Genomic DNA, 13,554 nt, shown 5'->3' on the forward strand with positions numbered 1-13,554 from the left:
GATGGTGTAGAGGTGCAGGGTGGAGGGGGGCATGGCATGTGAGTGGAGGGATAGATGGATTAGTGAGGATGGTATAGAGGTGCAGGGTGGAGGGGGCATGGCGTGTGAGTGAAGGGATAGAGGGGTCAATGAGGATGGTGTAGAGGTGCAGGGTGGAGGGGGGCATGGCGTGTGAGTGAAGGGATAGAAAGGGTTAGTGAGGATAGTGTAGAGGTGCAGGGTGGAGGGGGGCATGGTGTGTGAGTGGAGGTATAGAATGGTTAGTGAGGATGGTGTAGAGTTGCAGGGTGGAGGGGGGCCTGGCGTGTGAGTGGAGGGATATATGTTATGTTATGTTAGGTTACTTTGCATTTATATAGCGCCGTATGCACCATTGATATGGTCTGAAGGCGCTGGTAGGTTGAACGCCCTTGGGAACCGAAGTTCAAGTCAGTAGAGAGAGTAGAGAGAGTCAAAGGTGCATGTGAGCACCGGATATGTGTGCAGCTGGTGTGGTATTCCTGTAATAGCTGCTTCTTAGCAGTAGTGTGTGGTGGTTGAGAGGTCAGGGGTATGTGTTCATTCTGGCAGGATTTATGCAGACCGATTGTGTGGGTTAGTGAGGTTGGTGTAGAGGTGCAGGGTGGCGGGGGGCATGGTGCGTGAGAGGAGGGATAGAGAAGTTAGTGAGGATGGTGTAGAGGTACAGGGTGGAGGAGGGCAAGGCGTGTGAGTTTACGGAAATAGGGGTTAGTGAGGATGGTGTACAGGTGCATGGTGGAGGGGGCAAGGCGTGTGAGAGGTGGGATAGAGGAGTTAGTGAGGATGGTGTAGATGTGCAGAGTCCTTGGTGGAGGGGGGCATGGTGTTAGAGTGGAGGGATAGAGAAGTTAGTTAGGATGGTGTAGAAGTGCAGGGTGGAGGGGGACATGGCGTGTGTGTGGAGGGTTAGAGGGGTGAGTGAGGATGGTGTAGAGGTGCAGGGTGGAGGGGGCATGGCGTGTGAGTGGAGGGATATATGGGTTAGTGAGGATGGTGTAGAGGTGCAGGGTGGGAGGGCAAGGCGTGTGAGAGGAGGGATAGAGGAGTTAGTGAGGATGGTGAGAGTTGCAGGGTGGAGGGGGGCATGGTGCGTGAGAGGAGGGATAGAGAAGTTAGTGAGGATGGTGTAGAGGTACAGGGTGGAGGAGGGCAAGGCGTGTGAGTTTACGGAAATAGGGGTTAGTGAGGATGGTGTACAGGTGCATGGTGGAGGGGGCAAGGCGTGTGAGAGGTGGGATAGAGGAGTTAGTGAGGATGGTGTAGATGTGCAGAGTGCATGGTGGAGGGGGGCATGGTGTTAGAGTGGAGGGATAGAGAAGTTAGTTAGGATGGTGTAGAAGTGCAGGGTGGAGGGGGACATGGCGTGTGTGTGGAGGGTTAGAGGGGTGAGTGAGGATGGTGTAGAGGTGCAGGGTGGAGGGGGCATGGCGTGTGAGTGGAGGGATATATGGGTTAGTGAGGATGGTGTAGAGGTGCAGGGTGGGAGGGCAAGGCGTGTGAGAGGAGGGATAGAGGAGTTAGTGAGGATGGTGAGAGTTGCAGGGTGGAGGGGGGCATGGTGTGTCAGTGAAGGGATATATGGGTTAGTGAGGATCGTGTAGTGGAGGCAGGGTGGAGGGGGGCATGGCGTGTGAGTGAAGGGATAGAGGAGTTAATGAGGATGGTGAGAGGTGCAGGGTGGAGGGGGGCATGGTGTGTCAGTGAAGGGATATATGGGTTAGTGAGGATGGTGTAGAAGTGCAGGGTAGAGGGGACATGGCGTGTGAGTGGAGGGTTAGAGGGGTTAGTGAGGATGGTGTAGAGGTGCAGGGTGGAGGGGGGCATGGCATGTGAGAGGAGGGCTATAGGGGTTAGTGAGGATGGTGTAGAGGTGCAGGGTGGAGGGAGGCATGGCGTGTGAGTGGAGGGATAGAGGGGTTACGAAGGATGCTGTAGAGGTGCAGGGTGGAGAGGGACATGGCGTGTGAGTGGAGGGATATATTGGTTAGTGAGGATGGTGTAGAGGTGCAGGGTAGAGGGGGCAAGGCGTGTGCGAGGAGGGATATATGGGTTAGTGAGGATGGTGTAGAGGTGCAGAGTGGAGGGGCATGGCGTGTGAAGGGAGGGATAGAGGGGTTTGTGAGATGGTGTAGAGGTGCAGGGTGGAGGGGGGCACGGCGTTAGAGTGGAGGGATATATGGGTTAGTGAGGATGGTCTAGAGGTGCAGGGTAGAGGGGGGCATGGTGTGTGAGAGGAGGGATAGAGGAGTTAGTGAGGATGGTGTAGAGGTGCAGGATGGAGGGCGGCATGGCGTGTGAGTGGAGGGATAGAGGGGTTACGAAGGATGATGTAGAGGTGCAGGGTGGAGAGGGACATGGCGTGTGAGTGGAGGGATATATTGGTTAGTGAGGATGGTGTAGAGGTGCAGGGTAGAGGGGGCAAGGCGTGTGAGAGGAGGGATATATGGGTTAGTGAGGATGGTGTAGAGGTGCAGAGTGGAGGGGCATGGCGTGTGAAGGGAGGGATAGAGGGGTTTGTGAGATGGTGTAGAGGTGCAGGGTGGAGGGGGGCACGGCGTTAGAGTGGAGGGATAGAGAAGATAGTGAGGATGGTGTAGAGGTGCGGGGTTGAGGGGGGCATGGCGTGTGAGAGGAGGGATAGAGGGGTTAGTGAGGATGGTGTAGAGGTGCGGGGTAGAGGGGGCATGATGTGTGAGAGGAGGGATAGAGGAGTTAGTGAGGATGGTGTAGCGGTGCAGGGTAGAGGGGGCAAGGCGTGTGAGAGGAGGGATAGATGGGTTAGTGAGGATGGTGTAGAGGTGCAGAGTGGAGGGGCATGGCGTGTGAGAGGAGGGATAGAGGGGTTTGTGAGGATGGTGTAGAGGTGCAGGGTGGAGGGGGGCATGGCGTTAGAGTGGAGGGATAGAGAAGATAGTGAGGATGGTGTAGAGGTCCAGGGTGGAGGGGGGCATGGCATGTGAGAGGAGGGATAGAGGGGTTTGTGAGGATGGTGTAGAGGTGCAGGGTGGAGGGGGGCATGGCGTGTGAGTGGAGGGATATAGGGGTTAGTGGGATGGTGTAGAGGAGCAGGGTGGAGGGAGGCATGGCGTGTGAGTGGAGGGATAGAGAAAATAGTAAGGATGGTGTAGAGGTGCAAGGTGGAGGGGGGCATGGCATGTGAGAGGAGGGCTATAGGGGTTAGTGAGGATGGTGTAGAGGTGCAGGGTGGAGGGAGGCATGGCGTGTGAGTTAAGGGATAGAGGGGTTAGTGAGGATGGTGTAGAGGTGCAGGGTGGAGGGGGGCATGGCATGTGAGAGGAGGGATAGAGGGGTTTGTGAGGATGGTGTAGAGGTGCAGGGTGGAGGGGGCATGGCGTATGAGTGGAGGGATATAGGGGTTAGTGGGATGGTGTAGAGGAGCAGAGTGGATGGTGACATGGCGTGTGAGTGGAGGGATAGAGGGGTTAGTGAGGATGGTATAGAGGTGCAGGTTGGAGGGGGGCATGGCGTCAGAATGGAGGGATAGTGAGGATGGTGTAGAGGTGCAGGGTGGAGGGGGGCATGGCATGTGAGTGGAGGGATAGATGGATTAGTGAGGATGGTATAGAGGTGCAGGGTGGAGGGGGCATGGCGTGTGAGTGAAGGGATAGAGGGGTCAATGAGGATGGTGTAGAGGTGCAGGGTGGAGGGGGGCATGGCGTGTGAGTGAAGGGATAGAAAGGGTTAGTGAGGATAGTGTAGAGGTGCAGGGTGGAGGGGGGCATGGTGTGTGAGTGGAGGTATAGAATGGTTAGTGAGGATGGTGTAGAGTTGCAGGGTGGAGGGGGGCCTGGCGTGTGAGTGGAGGGATATATGTTATGTTATGTTAGGTTACTTTGCATTTATATAGCGCCGTATGCACCATTGATATGGTCTGAAGGCGCTGGTAGGTTGAACGCCCTTGGGAACCGAAGTTCAAGTCAGTAGAGAGAGTAGAGAGAGTCAAAGGTGCATGTGAGCACCGGATATGTGTGCAGCTGGTGTGGTATTCGTGTAATAGCTGCTTCTTAGCAGTAGTGTGTGGTGGTTGAGAGGTCAGGGGTATGTGTTCATTCTGGCAGGATTTATGCAGACCGATTGTGTGGGTTAGTGAGGTTGGTGTAGAGGTGCAGGGTGGCGGGGGGCATGGTGCGTGAGAGGAGGGATAGAGAAGTTAGTGAGGATGGTGTAGAGGTACAGGGTGGAGGAGGGCAAGGCGTGTGAGTTTACGGAAATAGGGGTTAGTGAGGATGGTGTACAGGTGCATGGTGGAGGGGGCAAGGCGTGTGAGAGGTGGGATAGAGGAGTTAGTGAGGATGGTGTAGATGTGCAGAGTGCATGGTGGAGGGGGGCATGGTGTTAGAGTGGAGGGATAGAGAAGTTAGTTAGGATGGTGTAGAAGTGCAGGGTGGAGGGGGACATGGCGTGTGTGTGGAGGGTTAGAGGGGTGAGTGAGGATGGTGTAGAGGTGCAGGGTGGAGGGGGCATGGCGTGTGAGTGGAGGGATATATGGGTTAGTGAGGATGGTGTAGAGGTGCAGGGTGGGAGGGCAAGGCGTGTGAGAGGAGGGATAGAGGAGTTAGTGAGGATGGTGAGAGTTGCAGGGTGGAGGGGGGCATGGTGTGTCAGTGAAGGGATATATGGGTTAGTGAGGATCGTGTAGTGGAGGCAGGGTGGAGGGGGGCATGGCGTGTGAGTGAAGGGATAGAGGAGTTAATGAGGATGGTGAGAGGTGCAGGGTGGAGGGGGGCATGGTGTGTCAGTGAAGGGATATATGGGTTAGTGAGGATGGTGTAGAAGTGCAGGGTAGAGGGGACATGGCGTGTGAGTGGAGGGTTAGAGGGGTTAGTGAGGATGGTGTAGAGGTGCAGGGTGGAGGGGGGCATGGCATGTGAGAGGAGGGCTATAGGGGTTAGTGAGGATGGTGTAGAGGTGCAGGGTGGAGGGAGGCATGGCGTGTGAGTGGAGGGATAGAGGGGTTACGAAGGATGATGTAGAGGTGCAGGGTGGAGAGGGACATGGCGTGTGAGTGGAGGGATATATTGGTTAGTGAGGATGGTGTAGAGGTGCAGGGTAGAGGGGGCAAGGCGTGTGAGAGGAGGGATATATGGGTTAGTGAGGATGGTGTAGAGGTGCAGAGTGGAGGGGCATGGCGTGTGAAGGGAGGGATAGAGGGGTTTGTGAGATGGTGTAGAGGTGCAGGGTGGAGGGGGGCACGGCGTTAGAGTGGAGGGATATATGGGTTAGTGAGGATGGTCTAGAGGTGCAGGGTAGAGGGGGGCATGGTGTGTGAGAGGAGGGATAGAGGAGTTAGTGAGGATGGTGTAGAGGTGCAGGGTGGAGGGCGGCATGGCGTGTGAGTGGAGGGATAGAGGGGTTACGAAGGATGATGTAGAGGTGCAGGGTGGAGAGGGACATGGCGTGTGAGTGGAGGGATATATTGGTTAGTGAGGATGGTGTAGAGGTGCAGGGTAGAGGGGGCAAGGCGTGTGAGAGGAGGGATATATGGGTTAGTGAGGATGGTGTAGAGGTGCAGAGTGGAGGGGCATGGCGTGTGAAGGGAGGGATAGAGGGGTTTGTGAGATGGTGTAGAGGTGCAGGGTGGAGGGGGGCACGGCGTTAGAGTGGAGGGATATATGGGTTAGTGAGGATGGTCTAGAGGTGCAGGGTAGAGGGGGGCATGGTGTGTGAGAGGAGGGATAGAGGAGTTAGTGAGGATGGTGTAGAGGTGCAGGATGGAGGGCGGCATGGCGTGTGAGTGGAGGGATAGAGGGGTTACGAAGGATGATGTAGAGGTGCAGGGTGGAGAGGGACATGGCGTGTGAGTGGAGGGATATATTGGTTAGTGAGGATGGTGTAGAGGTGCAGGGTAGAGGGGGCAAGGCGTGTGAGAGGAGGGATATATGGGTTAGTGAGGATGGTGTAGAGGTGCAGAGTGGAGGGGCATGGCGTGTGAAGGGAGGGATAGAGGGGTTTGTGAGATGGTGTAGAGGTGCAGGGTGGAGGGGGGCACGGCGTTAGAGTGGAGGGATAGAGAAGATAGTGAGGATGGTGTAGAGGTGCGGGGTTGAGGGGGGCATGGCGTGTGAGAGGAGGGATAGAGGGGTTAGTGAGGATGGTGTAGAGGTGCGGGGTAGAGGGGGCATGATGTGTGAGAGGAGGGATAGAGGAGTTAGTGAGGATGGTGTAGCGGTGCAGGGTAGAGGGGGCAAGGCGTGTGAGAGGAGGGATAGATGGGTTAGTGAGGATGGTGTAGAGGTGCAGAGTGGAGGGGCATGGCGTGTGAGAGGAGGGATAGAGGGGTTTGTGAGGATGGTGTAGAGGTGCAGGGTGGAGGGGGGCATGGCGTTAGAGTGGAGGGATAGAGAAGATAGTGAGGATGGTGTAGAGGTCCAGGGTGGAGGGGGGCATGGCATGTGAGAGGAGGGATAGAGGGGTTTGTGAGGATGGTGTAGAGGTGCAGGGTGGAGGGGGGCATGGCGTGTGAGTGGAGGGATATAGGGGTTAGTGGGATGGTGTAGAGGAGCAGGGTGGAGGGAGGCATGGCGTGTGAGTGGAGGGATAGAGAAAATAGTAAGGATGGTGTAGAGGTGCAAGGTGGAGGGGGGCATGGCATGTGAGAGGAGGGCTATAGGGGTTAGTGAGGATGGTGTAGAGGTGCAGGGTGGAGGGAGGCATGGCGTGTGAGTTAAGGGATAGAGGGGTTAGTGAGGATGGTGTAGAGGTGCAGGGTGGAGGGGGGCATGGCATGTGAGAGGAGGGATAGAGGGGTTTGTGAGGATGGTGTAGAGGTGCAGGGTGGAGGGGGCATGGCGTATGAGTGGAGGGATATAGGGGTTAGTGGGATGGTGTAGAGGAGCAGAGTGGATGGTGACATGGCGTGTGAGTGGAGGGATAGAGGGGTTAGTGAGGATGGTATAGAGGTGCAGGTTGGAGGGGGCATGGCGTCAGAATGGAGGGATAGTGAGGATGGTGTAGAGGTGCAGGGTGGAGGGGGGCATGGCATGTGAGTGGAGGGATAGATGGATTAGTGAGGATGGTATAGAGGTGCAGGGTGGAGGGGGCATGGCGTGTGAGTGAAGGGATAGAGGGGTCAATGAGGATGGTGTAGAGGTGCAGGGTGGAGGGGGGCATGGCGTGTGAGTGAAGGGATAGAAAGGGTTAGTGAGGATAGTGTAGAGGTGCAGGGTGGAGGGGGGCATGGTGTGTGAGTGGAGGTATAGAATGGTTAGTGAGGATGGTGTAGAGTTGCAGGGTGGAGGGGGGCCTGGCGTGTGAGTGGAGGGATATATGTTATGTTATGTTAGGTTACTTTGCATTTATATAGCGCCGTATGCACCATTGATATGGTCTGAAGGCGCTGGTAGGTTGAACGCCCTTGGGAACCGAAGTTCAAGTCAGTAGAGAGAGTAGAGAGAGTCAAAGGTGCATGTGAGCACCGGATATGTGTGCAGCTGGTGTGGTATTCGTGTAATAGCTGCTTCTTAGCAGTAGTGTGTGGTGGTTGAGAGGTCAGGGGTATGTGTTCATTCTGGCAGGATTTATGCAGACCGATTGTGTGGGTTAGTGAGGTTGGTGTAGAGGTGCAGGGTGGCGGGGGGCATGGTGCGTGAGAGGAGGGATAGAGAAGTTAGTGAGGATGGTGTAGAGGTACAGGGTGGAGGAGGGCAAGGCGTGTGAGTTTACGGAAATAGGGGTTAGTGAGGATGGTGTACAGGTGCATGGTGGAGGGGGCAAGGCGTGTGAGAGGTGGGATAGAGGAGTTAGTGAGGATGGTGTAGATGTGCAGAGTGCATGGTGGAGGGGGGCATGGTGTTAGAGTGGAGGGATAGAGAAGTTAGTTAGGATGGTGTAGAAGTGCAGGGTGGAGGGGGACATGGCGTGTGTGTGGAGGGTTAGAGGGGTGAGTGAGGATGGTGTAGAGGTGCAGGGTGGAGGGGGCATGGCGTGTGAGTGGAGGGATATATGGGTTAGTGAGGATGGTGTAGAGGTGCAGGGTGGGAGGGCAAGGCGTGTGAGAGGAGGGATAGAGGAGTTAGTGAGGATGGTGAGAGTTGCAGGGTGGAGGGGGGCATGGTGTGTCAGTGAAGGGATATATGGGTTAGTGAGGATCGTGTAGTGGAGGCAGGGTGGAGGGGGGCATGGCGTGTGAGTGAAGGGATAGAGGAGTTAATGAGGATGGTGAGAGGTGCAGGGTGGAGGGGGGCATGGTGTGTCAGTGAAGGGATATATGGGTTAGTGAGGATGGTGTAGAAGTGCAGGGTAGAGGGGACATGGCGTGTGAGTGGAGGGTTAGAGGGGTTAGTGAGGATGGTGTAGAGGTGCAGGGTGGAGGGGGGCATGGCATGTGAGAGGAGGGCTATAGGGGTTAGTCAGGATGGTGTAGAGGTGCAGGGTGGAGGGAGGCATGGCGTGTGAGTGGAGGGATAGAGGGGTTACGAAGGATGATGTAGAGGTGCAGGGTGGAGAGGGACATGGCGTGTGAGTGGAGGGATATATTGGTTAGTGAGGATGGTGTAGAGGTGCAGGGTAGAGGGGGCAAGGCGTGTGAGAGGAGGGATATATGGGTTAGTGAGGATGGTGTAGAGGTGCAGAGTGGAGGGGCATGGCGTGTGAAGGGAGGGATAGAGGGGTTTGTGAGATGGTGTAGAGGTGCAGGGTGGAGGGGGGCACGGCGTTAGAGTGGAGGGATATATGGGTTAGTGAGGATGGTCTAGAGGTGCAGGGTAGAGGGGGGCATGGTGTGTGAGAGGAGGGATAGAGGAGTTAGTGAGGATGGTGTAGAGGTGCAGGGTGGAGGGCGGCATGGCGTGTGAGTGGAGGGATAGAGGGGTTACGAAGGATGATGTAGAGGTGCAGGGTGGAGAGGGACATGGCGTGTGAGTGGAGGGATATATTGGTTAGTGAGGATGGTGTAGAGGTGCAGGGTAGAGGGGGCAAGGCGTGTGAGAGGAGGGATATATGGGTTAGTGAGGATGGTGTAGAGGTGCAGAGTGGAGGGGCATGGCGTGTGAAGGGAGGGATAGAGGGGTTTGTGAGATGGTGTAGAGGTGCAGGGTGGAGGGGGGCACGGCGTTAGAGTGGAGGGATATATGGGTTAGTGAGGATGGTCTAGAGGTGCAGGGTAGAGGGGGGCATGGTGTGTGAGAGGAGGGATAGAGGAGTTAGTGAGGATGGTGTAGAGGTGCAGGATGGAGGGCGGCATGGCGTGTGAGTGGAGGGATAGAGGGGTTACGAAGGATGATGTAGAGGTGCAGGGTGGAGAGGGACATGGCGTGTGAGTGGAGGGATATATTGGTTAGTGAGGATGGTGTAGAGGTGCAGGGTAGAGGGGGCAAGGCGTGTGAGAGGAGGGCTATATGGGTTAGTGAGGATGGTGTAGAGGTGCAGAGTGGAGGGGCATGGCGCGTGAAGGGAGGGATAGAGGGGTTTGTGAGATGGTGTAGAGGTGCAGGGTGGAGGGGGGCACGGCGTTAGAGTGGAGGGATAGAGAAGATAGTGAGGATGGTGTAGAGGTGCGGGGTTGAGGGGGGCATGGCGTGTGAGAGGAGGGATAGAGGGGTTAGTGAGGATGGTGTAGCGGTGCAGGGTAGAGGGGGCAAGGCGTGTGAGAGGAGGGATAGATGGGTTAGTGAGGATGGTGTAGAGGTGCAGAGTGGAGGGGCATGGCGTGTGAGAGGAGGGATAGAGGGGTTTGTGAGGATGGTGTAGAGGTGCAGGGTGGAGGGGGGCATGGCGTTAGAGTGGAGGGATAGAGAAGATAGTGAGGATGGTGTAGAGGTCCAGGGTGGAGGGGGGCATGGCATGTGAGAGGAGGGATAGAGGGGTTTGTGAGGATGGTGTAGAGGTGCAGGGTGGAGGGGGGCATGGCGTGTGAGTGGAGGGATATAGGGGTTAGTGGGATGGTGTAGAGGAGCAGGGTGGAGGGAGGCATGGCGTGTGAGTGGAGGGATAGAGAAGATAGTAAGGATGGTGTAGAGGTGCAAGGTGGAGGGGGGCATGGCATGTGAGAGGAGGGCTATAGGGGTTAGTGAGGATGGTGTAGAGGTGCTGGGTGGAGGGGGGCATGGCATGTGAGAGGAGGGATAGAGGGGTTTGTGAGGATGGTGTAGAGGTGCAGGGTGGAGGGGGGCATGGCGTATGAGTGGAGGGATATAGGGGTTAGTGGGATGGTGTAGAGGAGCAGGATGGAGGGAGGCATGGCGTGTGAGTGGAGGGATAGAGAAGATAGTGAGGATGGTGTAGAGCTGCAAGGTGGAGGGGGGCATGGCGTGTGAGAGGTGGGATAGAGGAGTTAGTGAGGATGGTGTAGATGTGCAGAGTGCATGGTGGAGGGGGGCATGGTGTTAGAGTGGAGGGATAGAGAAGTTAGTTAGGATGGTGTAGAAGTGCAGGGTGGAGGGGGACATGGCGTGTGTGTGGAGGGTTAGACGGGTGAGTGAGGATGGTGTAGAGGTGCAGGGTGGAGGGGGCATGGCGTGTGAGTGGAGGGATATATGGGTTAGTGAGGATGGTGTAGAGGTGCAGGGTGGGAGGGCAAGGCGTGTAAGAGGAGGGATAGAGGAGTTAGTGAGGATGGTGAGAGTTGCAGGGTGGAGGGGGGCATGGTGTGTCAGTGAAGGGATATATGGGTTAGTGAGGATCGTGTAGTGGAGGCAGGGTGGAGGGGGGCATGGCGTGTGAGAGAAGGCATAGAGGAGTTAATGAGGATGGTGAGAGGTGCAGGGTGGAGGGGGGCATGGTGTGTCAGTGAAGGGATATATGGGTTAGTGAGGATGGTGTAGAAGTGCAGGGTAGAGGGGACATGGCGTGTGAGTGGAGGGTTAGAGGGGTTAGTGAGGATGGTGTAGAGGTGCAGGGTGGAGGGGGGCATGGCATGTGAGAGGAGGGATAGAGGGGTTTGTGAGGATGGTGTAGAGGTGCAGGGTGGAGGGGGGCATGGCGTATGAGTGGAGGGATATAGGGGTTAGTGGGATGGTGTAGAGGAGCAGGGTGGAGGGAGGCATGGCGTGTGAGTGGAGGGATAGAGAAGATAGTGAGGATGGTGTAGAGCTGCAAGGTGGAGGGGGGCATGGCGTGTGAGAGGTGGGATAGAGGAGTTAGTGAGGATGGTGTAGATGTGCAGAGTGCATGGTGGAGGGGGGCATGGTGTTAGAGTGGAGGGATAGAGAAGTTAGTTAGGATGGTGTAGAAGTGCAGGGTGGAGGGGGACATGGCGTGTGTGTGGAGGGTTAGACGGGTGAGTGAGGATGGTGTAGAGGTGCAGGGTGGAGGGGGCATGGCGTGTGAGTGGAGGGATATATGGGTTAGTGAGGATGGTGTAGAGGTGCAGGGTGGGAGGGCAAGGCGTGTAAGAGGAGGGATAGAGGAGTTAGTGAGGATGGTGAGAGTTGCAGGGTGGAGGGGGGCATGGTGTGTCAGTGAAGGGATATATGGGTTAGTGAGGATCGTGTAGTGGAGGCAGGGTGGAGGGGGGCATGGCGTGTGAGAGAAGGCATAGAGGAGTTAATGAGGATGGTGAGAGGTGCAGGGTGGAGGGGGGCATGGTGTGTCAGTGAAGGGATATATGGGTTAGTGAGGATGGTGTAGAAGTGCAGGGTAGAGGGGACATGGCGTGTGAGTGGAGGGTTAGAGGGGTTAGTGAGGATGGTGTAGAGGTGCAGGGTGGAGGGGGCATGGCATGTGAGAGGAGGGCTATAGGGGTTAGTGAGGATGGTGTAGAGGTGCAGGGTGGAGGGAGGCATGGCGTGTGAGTGGAGGGATAGAGGGGTTACGAAGGATGATGTAGAGGTGCAGGGTGGAGAGGGACATGGCGTGTGAGTGGAGGGATATATTGGTTAGTGAGGATGGTGTAGAGGTGCAGGGTAGAGGGGGCAAGGCATGTGAGAGGAGGGATATATGGGTTAGTGAGGATGGTGTAGAGGTGCAGAGTGGAGGGGCATGGCGTGTGAAGGGAGGGATAGAGGGGTTTGTGAGATGGTGTAGAGGTGCAGGGTGGAGGGGGGCACGGCGTTAGAGTGGAGGGATATATGGGTTAGTGAGGATGGTCTAGAGGTGCAGGGTAGAGGGGGGCATGGTGTGTGAGAGGAGGGATAGAGGAGTTAGTGATGATGGTGTAGAGGTGCAGGGTGGAGGACGGCATGGCGTGTGAGTGGAGGGATAGAGGGGTTACGAAGGATGATGTAGAGGTGCAGGGTGGAGAGGGACATGGCGTGTGAGTGGAGGGATATATTGGTTAGTGAGGATGGTGTAGAGGTGCAGGGTAGAGGGGGCAAGGCGTGTGAGAGGAGGGATATATGGGTTAGTGAGGATGGTGTATAGGTGCAGAGTGGAGGGGCATGGCGTGTGAAGGGAGGGATAGAGGGGTTTGTGAGATGGTGTAGAGGTGCAGGGTGGAGGGGGGCACGGCGTTAGAGTGGAGGGATATATGGGTTAGTGAGGATGGTCTAGAGGTGCAGGGTAGAGGGGGGCATGGTGTGTGAGAGGAGGGATAGAGGAGTTAGTGAGGATGGTGTAGAGGTGCAGGATGGAGGGCGGCATGGCGTGTGAGTGGAGGGATAGAGGGGTTACGAAGGATGATGTAGAGGTGCAGGGTGGAGAGGGACATGGCGTGTGAGTGGAGGGATATATTGGTTAGTGAGGATGGTGTAGAGGTGCAGGGTAGAGGGGGCAAGGCGTGTGAGAGGAGGGCTATATGGGTTAGTGAGGATGGTGTAGAGGTGCAGAGTGGAGGGGCATGGCGCGTGAAGGGAGGGATAGAGGGGTTTGTGAGATGGTGTAGAGGTGCAGGGTGGAGGGGGGCACGGCGTTAGAGTGGAGGGATAGAGAAGATAGTGAGGATGGTGTAGAGGTGCGGGGTTGAGGGGGGCATGGCGTGTGAGAGGAGGGATAGAGGGGTTAGTGAGGATGGTGTAGAGGTGCAGGGTAGAGGGGGCATGATGTGTGAGAGGAGGGATAGAGGAGTTAGTGAGGATGGTGTAGCGGTGCAGGGTAGAGGGGGCAAGGCGTGTGAGAGGAGGGATAGATGGGTTAGTGAGGATGGTGTAGAGGTGCAGAGTGGAGGGGCATGGCGTGTGAGAGGAGGGATAGAGGGGTTTGTGAGGATGGTGTAGAGGTGCAGGGTGGAGGGGGGCATGGCGTTAGAGTGGAGGGATAGAGAAGATAGTGAGGATGGTGTAGAGGTCCAGGGTGGAGGGGGGCATGGCATGTGAGAGGAGGGATAGAGGGGTTTGTGAGGATGGTGTAGAGGTGCAGGGTGGAGGGGGGCATGGCGTGTGAGTGGAGGGATATAGGGGTTAGTGGGATAGTGTAGAGGAGCAGGGTGGAGGGAGGCATGGCGTGTGAGTGGAGGGATAGAGAAGATAGTAAGGATGGTGTAGAGGTGCAAGGTGGAGGGGGGCATGGCATGTGAGAGGAGGGCTATAGGGGTTAGTGAGGATGGTGTAGAGGTGCAAGGTGGAGGGGGGCATGGCATGTGAGAGGAGGGCTATAGGGGTTAGTGAGGATGGTGTAGAGGTGCAGGGTGCAGGGTGGAGG

Source organism: Ambystoma mexicanum, chromosome 8 (assembly GCF_040938575.1).
Source record: "Ambystoma mexicanum isolate Mex_15411 chromosome 8, UKY_AmexF1_1, whole genome shotgun sequence".
NCBI classification, from domain to species: Eukaryota; Metazoa; Chordata; class Amphibia; order Caudata; family Ambystomatidae; genus Ambystoma; species Ambystoma mexicanum.